At 35.3% G+C, this 16,613-nt stretch overlaps 1 protein-coding gene and 1 long non-coding RNA gene across 5 annotated transcripts in view; one reads left to right on the top strand and one right to left on the bottom strand.

Annotated features, from left to right (window-relative positions):
• grid2 (glutamate receptor, ionotropic, delta 2) overlaps positions 1-16,613 on the bottom strand; it is a 539,244-nt gene that overhangs the window by 491,834 nt on the left and 30,797 nt on the right. The window lies entirely within an intron of this gene.
• LOC121648588 lies at positions 1,285-15,536 on the top strand. Its single transcript, XR_006012000.1, has 3 exons — positions 1,285-1,294; positions 8,557-8,565; positions 15,412-15,536. It is a non-coding gene; the product is annotated as an uncharacterized LOC121648588 (long non-coding RNA).

The raw sequence follows: 16,613 nt of genomic DNA on the forward strand, positions 1-16,613 counted from the left end.
GAGCAGATGCTCAAGATTTGGTGAGATGAAATAATTAGTTGTCTGTACAGTTGCATTAACTTCAAATGTTCTTTTATACTCAAATACATTACTAGTGCAAGATACCCTCAGTGGTGCACTCATTTAGCCACGAGATTTGTGACCTTAGTGTGATAGAAAATGCAACTTTAAACATAGCTCTATGAAAACATTTCAGAGATACTAACATTACCAACAGCACATTTAGGACATGTAAATATTTCATCTCACTCTAGGACGAAGGTCAGAAAGTGCAGTATTGATGCCTTCCTTGGATCTATATTTGAGAGATAAGAAATCCTCTCTATATATCTCTACTAAGAAATCAAAATGTGTTAGAGATCAACAATGCTCTCAATGGCTAAAATTGAAACAGACCTGCAGAAAGACCAGGAGATTTCACAAGAAATGTGGGAAGACGTGGAAAATATGCAAAAGAATAACTATTTATAAATAATCTGGGGCATTACAGCAACAAACAAAAAGATTACATCGTATTTATCACCTCACCATCTATTCAAAATTATGGCAGCCATGTCTCCATTGCAACATATAAACTGGAAGCTAACACCTTGCTTACATAACATGATCCGTGTTACAAAGATACTGGCGGCAGCTCAGCATGAACTGCAGACCATGTAAGTAATTCAGCTTTGACTGGATCTAATACCTCTTCTTCTCAGTCTTCTACATTAAAAACGAACACTTTAAAAATTTGTTTTATGTATTTATTTTGTGCAAAGAGTAAAAATATATTATCCTGTAGGAGTTCTTATGAAGTCCCCACAGTATCTGGCTGGTCCTAACTTATGTAACACACTACAATAATATTTTTTTTTATAAAATGTACCTTTCTGGACCAACTCAGTGTGGATGTGCCCAGCAGAGCCTATGAGATTCTTAGGAGTGTGTAGCATTTGCATTGTTATCTTAATTTAAAAAAAAAAAAAATTACACAGTTCCTTTTGGTGACAACTGTAGCCTGTAATCTACCATACCCAGAGAGAAAAACATTTTTCATTAAGATGAATGCTTCCTGGGTAAATCTGTTGAGGGTCTTGAAGGACATTTAGGAGCACAACTTATTAAATACAGCACATTCTGATTCGTCCTTATCAACAGTACAAATAAATGTTATGACAATAAATAGACAATTGACCTTGATATCGAACTGCTATTTATTTTAAAGGAAAAATGCTAAAGTCTGTTATTGCTGCAAGGAAATATCAGAGTTTTTTTTTCTACATCATAGACACCCACTATTATATTTATTCTAGTCTTAAATCCTTCCTTTAAAATAAAGCAGTTTTGTTTCACATGTAAATTGTCCATTTTAACCACAAACAAATTTCAGTATACACCAGTTCCAGTAGTTCACATACAGTATGTCTCTGAAAACTAGGACCCACTGCAAAAACTGAATCATTTTGATAATAGTACATACAATACATGTTGTTCCTTTATTTCTTAACCAAGCCAAAAGTTGCATATTAACCAGATACAGACATGCCTCTTTTCATTGAACTGTTATGAAATCACATTAGCTGTCCATTTCTACTCTCAGAGTCAAAGATCACATGCTACAGGAACAGTTTTCGTGCTGCTGTTTCATTTTTTTAAAAAAGAACTTTTTAATTGATGTCAACTATTGATTTACTTACTTACACTTATTGAAACTAACTCTTTTTTGTCTTTTTGTTTTATGTTAATATATTGTGATCAGGTTTTTATATTGGCATTCTAATAGTTGTTTTGTTTTGTTTTTTATTTTTTTAATTTTTAAACGGTTTTATTTTTGTTATGATCTTGTATCCCCTTATTTCTATCAAAGGCTCGGAGGAGTAGTTACTGGTTGAGTTAATGCATTCTGTATTGTCCTTCTGTTTCTGTTGGTTTAATGTTTTTGTACAGGATGGCCTCTCCTATTCACAAAACAAATCTACCTACAGGTATCAGTAAAGTTACCTTGTACCAGTTATAGATGTACACCTATTTTCTTCTTTAAACTAGTGTTTCCAAGATGACAAATAATGACAGCCAAACTAATGCACAGAGTTATAAAATTTAGTTGTTAAGCCTGAACTTTTCTGATGCACATCATTAACTACAGCTTTAGGGGGAAAAATAAAGAGATTTTTTCTTTATTTATTTTGTTTGTTTGTTCTATAAATAACTGACAAACCTCTTTACCAAGAATAGTACATACAACATATGGTCTATGCTGACATGTCTGTGTGAGTGTAAGCTTCCCTTTACTGCAGTGGACATGACATGAACACTTGTGTGTCTCATGTGTAAATTTAATGGGAACAGAATCTGAAATGAGGCTGATTTGCCATCACTGGTCATGGCAGGTCAAGTCTTTCTGTTTTTGTCCACCAACTTAAACAAAAACACAGTTTGTGTAATTAATGTATTCTCCACCTCATTCCCAGAAGTGTTTATCTAATAAATACATTTTTAAAAAGAAAGAAAAACTAAAAATAAAAAAAAATAAAAAAGTTACATGGTCAACCTAAAGCTACTTTCTCTTTCAAAATAAATAACACTCTGCAAACATCATGGTTCAACACTATTACAGCACAACTATAAATAGGATATTTACATTATATATTATATTTATATAGAATATTTCTATTTATTAATCTTGAATCTGGCAGTTCTCCTTTTGTTCACACCATATTAGAGAACAATAGTTTGGTATAATTTACAGGATCACTGCACATCTCTGCTTTATGTGCTCTTCAAAGTGTGAAATTTGATAACAAATATCTGTATATTGGACATTAATGATGAAAAGTAGGCAAAACATGGAGCTAACAAGAGGAGAATGGAAAATAAAAGTACAGAAAGAAAGAAGGCCTAATGTAGGAAGGTTAAAAAATCTGGAGCCAACACACTCAAAAACATCCATGAGAATTGCTGCACAGCCTCCTGTGTCAAATAACACATGTTCAAGGCTCTAAAGCTCTTCGCTGTTTTTACACTGACTTTCCCTCCCATTCAGTGTCCTTCCTTCTCACACTAAACACAGATTCATTCAATAAGACCATTGATCAAAATAATCAGAGAGCAGCACAGAAAGCAAGTGAAAGGGAGAGCAAAGGAAAGAGCTGAAGCTTGCTGCTGAAGCCTGTTAATCTCCCACAGAGATGCACAGACAGCCCGTTTCACTAAGTGGCTGTCAGAGGTGAACTGGCCCAGAGCTTACAAGGAGAGTAATGGAACTGAAGTGTTGAAGTTGTGTTTTTATTCCAACTGTTTTGGTCAGTTTGTGTTTTTAGTTAACTTAATTTCTAGATGGACACTTTTCCTAGGGAATGCAATCAAGCGATGCATATGTTTTGACCTCGCCTTAACATTTCCTTCAGGCTAATATGCACCAATGGTAATTGAAATTTATGGAACATCCAGGAAATCCTGCCGACTCCCTTTATGTAAAAGAAAAAGTCCACAGCATTTTGTGTATCCTGCTTTTGTTTGTGTTTGTTTGCCTGTGTGTATATGCACTTCTTTAAAGCACTAAACAGAAATGGCACCAACAAGGGACACATGCAAACAATATATCCCAGTTTGACTGAGTGATAAACCTTTCAACAGGCTGTCGTGAATAATCCATCCCATTAATGTTCCCTCTCTAAGCCGAACAATGGGCCTCTTCAGCTATGACCAATAGAATTCCAGTACTTCTCACTGTGAGAGAGCCGGGCTTCCTATAACCTATAACATTACAGCAGAGCGACCTTGACATCTTGTTAGAGCCAACATTAAACTTTATGAGCACTGCCTATTCTGTTTAACTACATCTAAGATATATATGGAGTCCGCTCATATGTATATAGATGGGAAGTGGAAATATGAAGGGGAAGTCATGAGATCAGAGATAGGTTGATCTGTTTAGCTGGTACAGTGTGCTACTGCGTAGCTGGAAAAGAAATCTAATTTATCTTAAGAGCTTACAAACCATAGTGAAGCTGTGAATTAAATAAAACCATATTACCCTGCTGCCTTGTCCAAGATGATTGCTTTGATTCAGTCACTGGTCGATTTCCCAACTGCTATAAGCCAAGTTGAACTGTGCTACTCAATGTGAAAGGGTTAAGTAACTCTGACATATATTCAATGTGCACATGTTTACTGACCCTTAAGCTTTTGTGGACAAAGTTCATGGCTTACATAAATTCACTTATTTTTTTTTATAGATTTACACCTAGGTAAACACACATTTAACTATCTTAATATGAAGTTATAATTCTGCCTCAATTACTGTCATCTTTAGCTGCAGTAATTTTGAGACATATGTCACACTGTGTGACATACTCTCAACACAAGCCTGTATGAATCAATTTGTCTAACTCCCTCTTGTTCACAGCAGTTACAATGAAATGTTGGCCTGTGATTAGGGATTTATACCAGGTAAATTAAAATGCCAGCACTGCAAACCAGGAAGAAGATTTTGCTACTATTACAGTAAGTCGCTCTACTGTGCTGTTTTAGATTTATATCACAACAGCAAGAGCTTTATCAATATTAGATTTATATACTCAGAGTGAGGGAAACCTGACTGCACTTTTACAACTTCTGTGGATTAAAATAAAAAAAACTGTGGAAATTGAAGTGGGCAGAGATGCGGGTGGTGTGAGCATAAAAGCTGTTCAGCCACAATAAGCTAACTCAACCAATAAAGACTCTAATCAAGCCATAATCGCAAGGGAACAAAGCCAAGAAAACACAATGTAATATGCAGTATATTTTCAGTAATGAGTCTGGTAATGTGAGTGAGTCGTTTTATATATTTCAGTGACTCTAAGGGCAAAATATGCATAACGTCAGTGAGGTTCAATGAAAATATCATTTTGGTCTCATACAGTGAGAGTGTGATCAAAGCCCACAGGGACATTTGCTGATACAAGAAGAGACCAAATGTCAGGAAATGTCATATTTTATTACACAAAGAGAGCTTCTGTATTTCTTCTGAGTGATATCCTGTGAAATGTTGCCAGCCATGTACATCAAAATGAAATAACTAAGAGAATTTAGATATCTCTGGCTTAGATTAGTACATGTAAAAATAGTACAGTTTGACATCCAGTGTTATTGTTGTTCTGCGCATGCATAACACCCTCCCTTAAAATTCAAATACCTGTATACTGAGCTCTTTAATATGGTTAAAATGACATGCACTTTGTTCACATAATGCTATAGTCAGATTCTTGTTTTCTTCTCCCCTCTGTAAACCCATCTTCTTGTCTTTTTTAAAGCATGTTTCAAAGCTGAGAGGAAGCCCCTGAAGGACACTGCATAAAAAACTTTATACACTGCAGTGGCTAAACAAACAAACAAGGAAAAGGTATTCAAAAGTATTGAAATCAAAAGGAAGAATGGGTGGACTACCCTCTGCTAAAAGTAGGTGGAGTGAGTGAAGCGAGTGAAGTGAGTAGGGTTGAGTAGAAAGTTCTGGAAAAAAATAAATAAATAATTAATTTGTCAGTGAGATATGTCCCGTTTTAGATTGGCTATCACTGTACAAATATATAAAGTATACTCCTAAGCCAGCCAGTATAACAATGCATGTAAGCAAACAATACATGAACAGTCGTAAACACACAACAGTGTGTACTAACTTAAATCTGGATGGAGGGAAGCTCTTAAAGAGCTCCAAGTCTTACTGAATTTGATTAAAAAGATATGACATATCAAGATTTGGTGAGAGCAGCTAGAGAAAGAGCACTACGGTGTTAGTAAAATGTGGAGTCTGAGGGTATTTGGACAGTGTGCTCTTCAAATTTCAAAGGAGAGAGAAAATATGCCTGCTGTCTTCTTATTTTGTTCATTCAACTCACTGATGTTCAGTCTCCCCAAGTGTGTAATCCAAGGCTCACACACAGCGATGGGAGATCTTCCACTGTTTAAGAATCATCATAACCATTTGAAGAGGAGATTTAGTGAATTGCCTCATAATTCTTTTAAATGACTAGTTTATGCAGCAATGAACTCCATTTGACTTGACTCTTAATACTTTTGATAGGTTATTTTGATGCTGACAGTTTTCTTCACTTATCCTTTGGACTGAGTAATAATGAAGTCTCAGACTTCAGCTCCCAAATTTACCAGCTCAAGCACAGTCAGGAGGGGCTTTGTTTTGTTCCAAGGTAGGTTTTTGCCTATAAGCATGGCTCCTGAATAACAAGCAAATAAAATCTGCCTCATATTTCTTCTTGACATATTTCATTCTTACTGACATCATGCAAACGAGAAGAGAGAAATTATATTTTTCTTGAGCACAATATTTCATGGGCAATATTATTTTATGGTTTCATTCCATGAAGGTAATATTGAAGGTTTGCATTGTAGCATATTGCCTGGCACCAGATTTATACACTGCTCGGCTAAAAAAAAGTCATTCGGGCACCTTGATGCATTTTAACACAAGGATTGACCACTGGAGTCCAAACCTTAACCTCATTCATAGTCTTTGAGATAGGCTGAAGAAGACTTTATGTCTTATGTATTAGCCACAGCTAATTTCAGTCATAATGAAAGTATGAACTGGCCCAACAAAACATTAATGTGTAGCCAAGCAATGTAAATTGGATATCTACAGCGAAGGACCCAATTTCAACAGTCTCTTTATTATGTACAAACAAAAAAGGTATTTTGACAACCACTATCTTATTATTATTATTATTATTATTATTATTATTATTATTATTATTATTAAAATGGCACCTAACTAGAAAAAGCAAAAACTGACTAATAAAAATCAGTGGAAGGCTACAAGTACAAAGGGGTGCTGGGGGTAAGGCCATGCTAAATTATTTGGTTACGGCTCAAGTCCTGGATTTAGTGATATATTGTACTGTATATTGAAATGCATCAACAGACACAAGACAGAGATAATAGAATTCCAAAATGAAAAGCAATATACATCTTCCGAATTCAAGTCCTATTATGAATAAGATTTGCTACCCTTTAAGAGAGAGAGAAAGATGCAATACCTTTCTAAGAGAATCATATTTTAGGTTTTTATTAGCATTGCAGAGGAGATGCATCAGCTTTAGAAATATAAGGCCTTTTCAACTTTTTCGTTATGCAAATGAAATATTTTTGTTAGTAAATGAGGTAAATTTCAAGACCATTTACCTTCTGAAAAATAAATTTGCATTTAGTTATTACAAGTGACGAACTGTACTTGACCAAATAACATCACAGCAATAACAGAAAACAGAGACAAAAATCCTTAAATTTTCCCTAAATTCATAGAGAATGTGTGTTTGTTCACAGAGGTGCTGGATGGTATATATCATATTGCCGTGAGGTGAAAAATATTAACCAAATACTGTCAAAACAGAAAAAAAAATGTATTAGCCAGATCATTTTTAGAAAGTACAAATAATCTATTGTCCAGCCAAATCAATCCAACTTGAATTCAAACTTACGGTGGAGTGATAACATGAAGTAGTTGTTGCAATGAGAGATTTAAAGACATTTAAAGAATTCACTGATTCCCACACTGTGATTAAAGCAAAAGATTATCACTCAGCGGAAAACCATCCACTTTACTCCTTCAAATGCAAAGAAATAAACTACTTTCACAACACTGGTTTTATTACTCAGTTTGCTTGTGCTTACTAATCAATCAATAATCAATAAAATGTTTTGAGAGGCAATTATTTTTTTCAAATATAATCTACTCCGATTTAGATTCTGTAAACTTTATATACAAAACTAATTTGTCAGACCACACCATGCATCACCCACTTTTTCCATGTGTGCTGTCAAGGAGTATAAGAAGTCTCTGTCGCTTTGCAGGGAAACAACGAGGCCCTCTTTGAGATCTACATGAAAGAGACTACGGTGGGAATCTTCACTGCCAAACAACAAGATGCCCAGTCCAAGCCAGATAACATCGGTATCATCCTGGAAGGCCAAATAGTCATCCAAGAAATGGACAGTGTTCCATTAGCCATTTCCATCCTCTTTGGACTGCTGTATGCCCTAAACATCCTACAGAACTGCGCTACTTCTATGAAGTTGTCCAAAAGGTGATCATGGAGCTTGATGGGGGCACCCTGTCCAAAAAAGCTCAGGTTCTAAAAGATAGCCTTGCTGAATAGGGGTTTAGGACCCTTCTGTTTTGCACTGGCCGTTGAGCCTCATTTCTTGCACAGTGTAACAGAAAAACTTGTTGATTGGTTTTATTATACCGTTGTTGAAGTGTTTCTCTTAACAGTTTAAGAAAAAGACTGGGCTTGTTGGTCACTGTCACATTTGCAGCCTTGTTCATTTATTGTAGCTTCAAGTCAATCAGTGCATACATTTTAATGTAATCAGTTCTTTCTTGTAAAATACATAACAGGAGAAGTAGTTTTCTTAGCAGTTTTCACTGTTCAAGATTTTTTTTTTACACTGCTGAATCGTCAATGCGTAATGGACAAGAAAAAAAAGTTCTGAGTGGTTCTACGCTCAAAGTGTGTACAATCTACCGCCTAGGACTCACTTATGTGCTTTTGACAAAAACTGAGCATGCTTTCAGAGTTCTATTGTGTCACTCATACCTGACCAAAACCTGACCAACCGTCTATTATTGTCCATTTATCTGTTCACACAATAAGATCAATCAGTACAGAGGTACCTAAAAAGTATTTAAAATCTCACTCATGCATAATTCCACTTAATGTTTTTTGTGTTCAATGTCATTTCTTCATATCCGATACCTGGGCTCAGACTACTTGCCAATATTAATACCAGTCCGATACCATGAACTGTGAATAAAAAAAGTTGCTCAGGCTAAAGGAATGTGGTTCATTTAGCAGGATAACAAAGTGCAGTGACGTTCTTCGTTCTCTAAAAGCCAAATGAACTGCAGAACTCCTACAAAGAGTATAACATAAGGCATAGAAAACATTTCTTTGCCCTCATTTTGAGTTGGAAAGATTTTTCGCAATCTAAAATGATTATAACGTACTCTAAACATCTGCAAACAGAAGCCCTTACAAAGACGTTACATGACATCGGAAAGGTTTTGATTCGGGTACTCGCCAGAAACATCTGTAGTATCGGCATTAAATCAGGTTTTAGAATAGCCTTTTTTTGTTGTTGTTCATGGCTAAATATTCGAGTATGTTTGAAATGGATTACCTGAGAGTATTTTGTCAAAATAAAAATATTTCAAAGTTGAAATGGGTTTGTGTTTTTTCAAATTTCTCTGTTTATGGAGAATTAATAAATCAGTTTAATGTAATTGGGTTCTTTATTGCACCATAGGCAAAAAGTAATATAGCTTTTTAAAAGTAACTTATGTTGCATCAATACAACTGCATCATAAATGTAAGACATAAATCAATATAACTCCAACTATATAGCAAAAATGCATATATCTTATACAAATGAGTCATGCATGTATATCATAATTAAAATATGGAAAAGAATCATGATTTTATTTTAAGTTGACAGCGTGAAATTAATACTTTAATATTTAACTTTAGCATATTGTAAAAAAGTATTTAAAAAAAACCACACCATGACTTAGTTGCTGTCGGTAATTTTTTTAGGTAAATCCAGCGAACTTTTTTTTTCAGTGCACATTTGCTTTACTGAAGTATTCACTCACACATGCACTTTCACTTTGGCTTATTTAGACTTTAAGGAAAAATGTATATATTCATGTGCAAGCTCCATGGAGTTGTACTTCATCACAAACAAAATCATATAATCAAATAACACTTTTAGTTTAAAAAGCCTTATATGGGTCCAAGTCAAAATAATTTTTTTTTGCTTCTAATTTGAAGTGACCCTTCATTTAGTTTACTTTCTTTTCCTGAGTTTAACTCATCATTAAAAATGTGCTTTAATGTGTCACATGCTACTCTCATTCTTAAAAGAAAAATTAAAATCTACAGTTTTTCTGTCACATAATTTCATCATGTGACTATTTGTCTAATTAATGCCACTGTTATTTATAATATTCAGCAAACTTAGCTTTTTACTCTGAGCTTTACTTTTCTTAATGTTTTTATTTTATGAATTGATACATTTTCTTTGAACACATTCTATGTTTTATGTAAAATACTTTGAGTAGCCTTGCTGAACTGTGCTACAAATTTTACAAATCTGTAAAAAGTTTCTACTTCCCAATGCCAGAGTCATTTGTATGGTCATGAATAACACAAAGTGGGTATGTCCTCGTTGAATGCTTCAAAACCCACAAATGGAGGCTAACTGAGCCAAATGAGGCTCCATCTTTCCCGTTCAAAGTTGGAAGGAAAATGGATGTAAAATGTGAAAGCTAATGTTGACAAATTTTTTAGCTTACATTATAATGTCACAAACATTTCAATTTAAGTGAAAAGAGTACAGTGTTTTCATTAATTGCGATGCAATTTTTATGATTACACTGTATATTCACTGTGCATTGATACCTCACCTCTTTCTATTTGTGCTGAAGAGCTCAATTTGAAAATATTTGCACAGCTAGAATAGATCCTAAAACCATGCTTAAGATTACCACAATTAGGATGCTTCAGAAAATACAAAGAGGAGCTATAGACTTTGTACATCTTGCCTGACCTCATGCACAGTTGCAGCTGCCTTTAATTAGGATCACAATTCAGCCCTGACAGTTGAATAAGTGGGCTGTCTATTCCCAAGGCAAAAATAGCAGACTAATAAGTACTCAGTGAGAACACAGAATTTGTGTAAATGCATCGACACTTCCATTAACCACCCATTTTGCATTCTGAAGTAATATTGATTCACCATCAAAGTTTGATGTTATTTCAATCAGTGTTATTCACTCACTGATTATACATCAAATTAGCATTGACACAATATAACATCAGAAATCTTCCTGATCAAGCGGATTTCTGTTATAATCTGACAGCACAATTAAATGTACTTGCCAGTTTTTTCTAATTTGACCCTTAGACAGACTGCAGTCCAAAAACGTTGAGCCAACAATTACAACTACTTTAAACAGATAGTAATGGGAATACCGAATAAAAATGACAGCAGCTTTTCTGGTTATTTGTTTAACTGTGTTTACTTTATAACTTCTAATTCTGAACTTTAATTCAGGCTAGACTGACTAGTAGAACTTGTGTTTGCTTACACGTTATGGGGTCCAACATTAACTCCTTACATGGAACTTTTTCTTATGTGCTTGTAAGAGGATAAATCATCTTTATGGCCAGTGCTGTCAACAGAGATGCTGTAGTAACATCAACAGCAGCAGCTCAAGCATATGCATTTGTAGAGAAAAATGTGAATCCACTCTAAAGAGAAAGCAAAGAGGGCAGGATTACAACAGGAAAGCCTTTTATCTAGCCATTACTTGCTCCTCTGTTCAAAGCAGCAAAATGAAACAAAGGCATATTGACTGGGACTTTTCTGTGTGTGCAGCTAGCAGATTTACAACAACAATATCATTCTTGCTTTGTCCTTTAATCTCATAGCACATTAATAACAACAAAATATCATATTTTTCAATACTCATACATAATACACACACACGAGTGCTTACCAGATTATTTTTTGTAAGAGCACTTATCTTCTTTCTTTGAAATTTAGAAGGTCTGAGGTTTGAACATCATATACCACCAAGAAACGCAGACATAGCCCACAATGGTGAATGCTTAAATAAATAAATCATTTCTTGTGATGAAAATGGTTTGTGTTCATTGATTTAAACAGTAATACCACATATGCAAACAAGCTTTGGATTATCTAAATGAAAGCGAATATTACACAAATCTTACTTTTAAGATTGACTTGGATTTCTAATAAAAACAAAAGGATGGGACAGCGGTTGTACCTAGCAGTATCCTCACTCCCACTTCTTTTCCAAGCTTTACTTACAGGAAGGCATCCAAAAGGTTAATGTAAAAGCTATCTGATTTTGTATCCAACTCTGCATCACTATTTAGCTGAATCTACAATTCTTTCTTTTAAAAGCATTAAAATTATAATTGGATAAATTCGGGCACCAGCACCACCAGCATTGGAAACTTTTGCACAATCATTAGGCAGCTTGTGTTGAGGGTATTGCTTTGTTTTTTTAATGCACAGTTATATGCATAAAAATAGTCAACATTGCACAATGCCTGCAATAACACTATGACAGCTCAACATGTCCCAACTAGTTATAGAAAATATTCTCTGACACAACAGCTTTCTTTTACTTTTGAGTCTCATTTCAGCTACACATTTATACTCATGTTCTACGCTGTCTTGAGACACTTGTGTTCTCTCACATCTCTGGCAAAATGTATAATGTCAATTTTCTATACAGCTTCCATGATGAATTTTATCATTATAGTTTGCTTTTATCTCTAAGCCTTTCATCATTCCATTAATTTCTTTTCAAATCTAAATGTGCTCCATTCATCCTGTATCTTATGAATCCATCTGTTTCTTTCAGCCCACCACCCTTTACGCATTCTCTGATCTAGGGTGTTATCTATCTTTAGCTCATCTGTCCTACTCAGTTTTATCTGCATTGTAACGCAGGCACCCGCACTGCCAAGCATAGATCTCTTTCTTAGTATCTGCTTGTGGATGTCTTCTTCTGTCATATCTCCATTTCTTTTAGGATTTCTCTTTTGTTCAGATCTTTCCTTGGGTACTTTGTTTTACTTTACCTTTTCATGTTTTCTGATTTTTGTCTCTGCAGAGTTTCCCACACATAGACTTTACTTGAGGGGCCACCCAGGTATATTTGGTGATCCAATCACATTTGTTTTGTGGGGTTTTTTTCTGTAAAACATGGTGAAAATCTTGTGTAGCTCAAAGCTTCACACAGTGCATTGATAAAGCCTCACTCTGTCGAGGGCACACAGAAAAGTCAGACTTGTGTTAGAAAGAGAAACAACGAAAGAAACTATTGCATCATTTAAACGGTAGCAACTTCACACGCACAGCTTTGCTGTCACCTTGTACATTTTCTTGTATCTCCTTTCCCATTTGATTTCTATTGTGACATCAAAAACCCTGTAATAAGATGGAGATGCTCAAGTCATCCCCCTGGCTGAGACAAGCAAAGAGACAACCAGGCATTCCCTCAGAAAATTATGGAGACATATGAATGCAAACACAGCGATATGAAAGACACAGAGTGCAGATAAACAAAAGCTAAGAAATATTGTACTTGGAAAAAGAGGCAGCTTTTTCTCTTTTGCCCACAATGGAGTAATACGTAATTTAATAAATAAAATATTCTTAACTTTAATCAGAGTCCTTTGGACACCTCCAACTTTGATAAAGAGACAAATAAAATGCTATGTACACAATACAGTAAAAAAAACTTCTAAAATGTTACATTTTATTTCCATTTCTATATTTTTCTTCCATTCATTAATTCATTTAAAATATATATATTTTAATTGTTATGGGCATGGCAATAATTTTCACAATAACCACCTGTGAATTTATTTTACAACCATACTTTGTTATAGAGACTAATCCACTTCGACACCAAATATGGGCCATCCAGCAATGATTCTGGAGTCAATAGTACCTAACAACCTCATGTGCACTGCACTTGTTAGTTTAAGGAAATATTGTAATCTTATAGTTTCAATTAAAAACTGAGCACAGACTAACAAAATGTCTGCAATCAAAATGAACTCTGTTATACCATTAAAACAAAAACTATTTAGTGGCTTTTATCTGTGGCTATGTTGCACATCTATTTTAGGACTTGACCTGGTTTAAGAATGAAAACAATTAAAAGTTAACAATAACATTGTTTGTACTGATGTCTACAGTAGAAGAAACACAACAAAGTCTCAGACATTTTCTTAAATTGTTTGAAGTCTTAATTATTAATTTCACATATTTGACAGTGGGTGAAGCTAATTTTGTCAATTATAGTCTTGTTGAGAATAAAGTACAATTTAAAAAAGTGTGACAAGCTGCCAGCGGGATTTCACTATTTCCACTACTTTTATAAAACTTTGTGTTTTAAAAAATTTGACAATTTATGTCAAATGGTCTTGGAACAGCTACAGATGTAAACACAAAGCTTCAAGAGACTCAGTCCTAGGGCTGGTATCATCACTAATTTTTTAAACTGATTTGATTTGATTCACAACAACCTATTTTTTTCTGATTTCGATTAAATCAGATAACTATTACTGAGTCATTTACGTGACAAACAAAATGAATTATCTGGGAGTAAACAGATTACTGTAATAATCTGATATGACACATCTAGATGAATTTCTGAAATACCGTAACAATACAGTGTTTCCCCAGATTCACAGGTAAAAATGCTGTGATGAAAAAACAACAACAACAACAACAACAACAACAAAAAGAAAACAACAGTCCGGACAGAGAAAAGTGAAACTTTTTAAACCGCTTCATTCAGTGGGGTCACTCTAAACCAGGGGTAGCCAACGTTGGTCCTCGAGGGCACCAATCCGGCAGGTTTTCCAGATTTCCGTGCTCCGACACACCTGACTTAAACTAACAAGTCATTGTGGAGATCGTTATAGGCTGTTGGATCCATTTAATTTGAGTCAGGTGGGCTGGAGCAGGGAAATCTGGAAAACCTGCCGGATTGGTGCCCTCAAGGACCGACGTTGGCTACCCCTGCTCTAAACATTCTTAAAATTCTGATCTCAGATAATGTGTTGAACTAATAAAACCATTTTTAGTTGTAATACAACTCCGAAATTCCTACATAGACGTAGCTTGGTTAGCTGTGCGTGTTCCCTTGACGACCATGACTCTTTGCTTCCTAACACCAAAGCAGGAGAAATACTTCATCTGCTCTTTACTGGAGCAAGAGTGCTTCCATCATCACATCCCTGAGAGAGTTAAGAAAACTCTTTAAATGTCAAAAAAAAAAAAGAAAACTTTTTAAATAAAATATTTTTGTCTGATTTTTGGCTGACTGACATGTTTTCTGGTGCATGCACTCTGTCTTCTGAGGGAAATGGGATCATCTGTGTGCCGCACGTGTGTGTGTGTGTGTGTGTGTGTGTGTGTGCGCTCACTGTCGTAGACACAGGGAGTAGCTATAACATGCCATCATGTAAATTTAATAAACAGCATCAGACTATTTTTTGAGAAAAGGGAAAGAGGAACTGTCACTTTAAATGGCCATATCAGATTTATTTCAAAGTACATGCGTGGTGACATCACTTCCTGTTGTTGAATGTGGTGGCACCCGTCATCTTATGTGTGTGGTAATACCCTGCAAAATAGTTTACAGGAGACTGTAATCCACACTGGTGATGAAAACATGAGATTCTGACATTATCTCGGTAAGAGAAGCTGATTTGGATAGAGACAACACAGGAAACCAGTTGTGTGTTTATAAGCTAAGATTTCATCGAGTTTTGGTAAGTCATGCAAGAGTAAGGCCATGAAAGAGGACGTATAAAAAAGAAAAAAATCGATTTCTATTCTATAGTCATTCAGCAGACGCTTTTTCCAAAGCGACTTACATTTGAGAGTAAGAACAAAACAAGCAAGAATTCAAACAAGATGGGACATCATAATTAAGTGGTAGTCAGACTGCTGTGAGTCCAGTTGGACCCAGGTGCTGTCATGTAGTGCTAGAGGCAGTAATACAGCAATAATTTTTATTTATTTTTTTTCCACTGGACTTCAAATTCAATGCACTTGTGTGGTTGCATATACTGTATATTTAGTATACCATTGACATATCTGAGCCTGAGCAGTGTGCTTAAGAGTATTTGTCTTTCTCGCTGTCAAAATTCATCAAAGCCGAGCTGAAACTTGTGGAACACCAACTCCAATGGGACTATGAAGAACAGTGCACTGTCAGACTGCCAACTTGATAATCAAAGCAGGCACTTCAACCACTGCAACTGACAGACAAGCTGTCACTGAAAGACATCAATAAAAAGAGATTAAAAAAATGAAAAATAAATAAACCAAACTGAAAGCATAAAGAAGAAAAGTTGGATCCATGTAGATACAAAGGACTTATCCAAGGGCTTGGTTAAAGAAAGAACGTCTCTGTCTCTTCTTAAACTTATTCTTTATGTTCTCCGGTGAGAACTTTGACACTGATGGGCCCCAACCTGTCAGATTATTTGCTGCTCAAGGACAAGTCTTAGATGGATGGCTAGAGACAAGAAAAAACTTCTTAATAAGTACCTAGAGACAAAACTTGATAATGACTGCACTGTCACTGATTGATGGACTCAAAACCACCCCTCTCAAGTAAGGCAGGCACCCCCCCAATTCCCATTAATTTGTACAAACTCTGAGTTTTCTGTTCTGACTGACAAGTACCTGGAGGAGCACTCGATACTTTATTTGCTGCTAACAACTGTGACCTGAATATGTCGCTACCTATTTTTAGATTGCTCCTATAGTGGCCACTGAATGATGAGCTGCTTTCTGAGGCTCTCAAATCTCACACAACTGCTGCAGTAAGCGATTCAGCACTGTAGGAGAATGGTTTCTGTTCATTAGTGTACATGTACTATCCTTATAAAGTTTACAAAGATTAAAAGCTGACAGAAAAACAATTCTGGAAACTCATTAGGTACCGTAACACATTCAACTACATGCAAAGTATCTTGCTCATTAAACTGAGCAACTCAAATGATTATAAA

The sequence above is a fragment of the Melanotaenia boesemani genome, chromosome 11, assembly GCF_017639745.1.
Source record: "Melanotaenia boesemani isolate fMelBoe1 chromosome 11, fMelBoe1.pri, whole genome shotgun sequence".
Lineage (NCBI taxonomy): Eukaryota > Metazoa > Chordata > Actinopteri > Atheriniformes > Melanotaeniidae > Melanotaenia > Melanotaenia boesemani.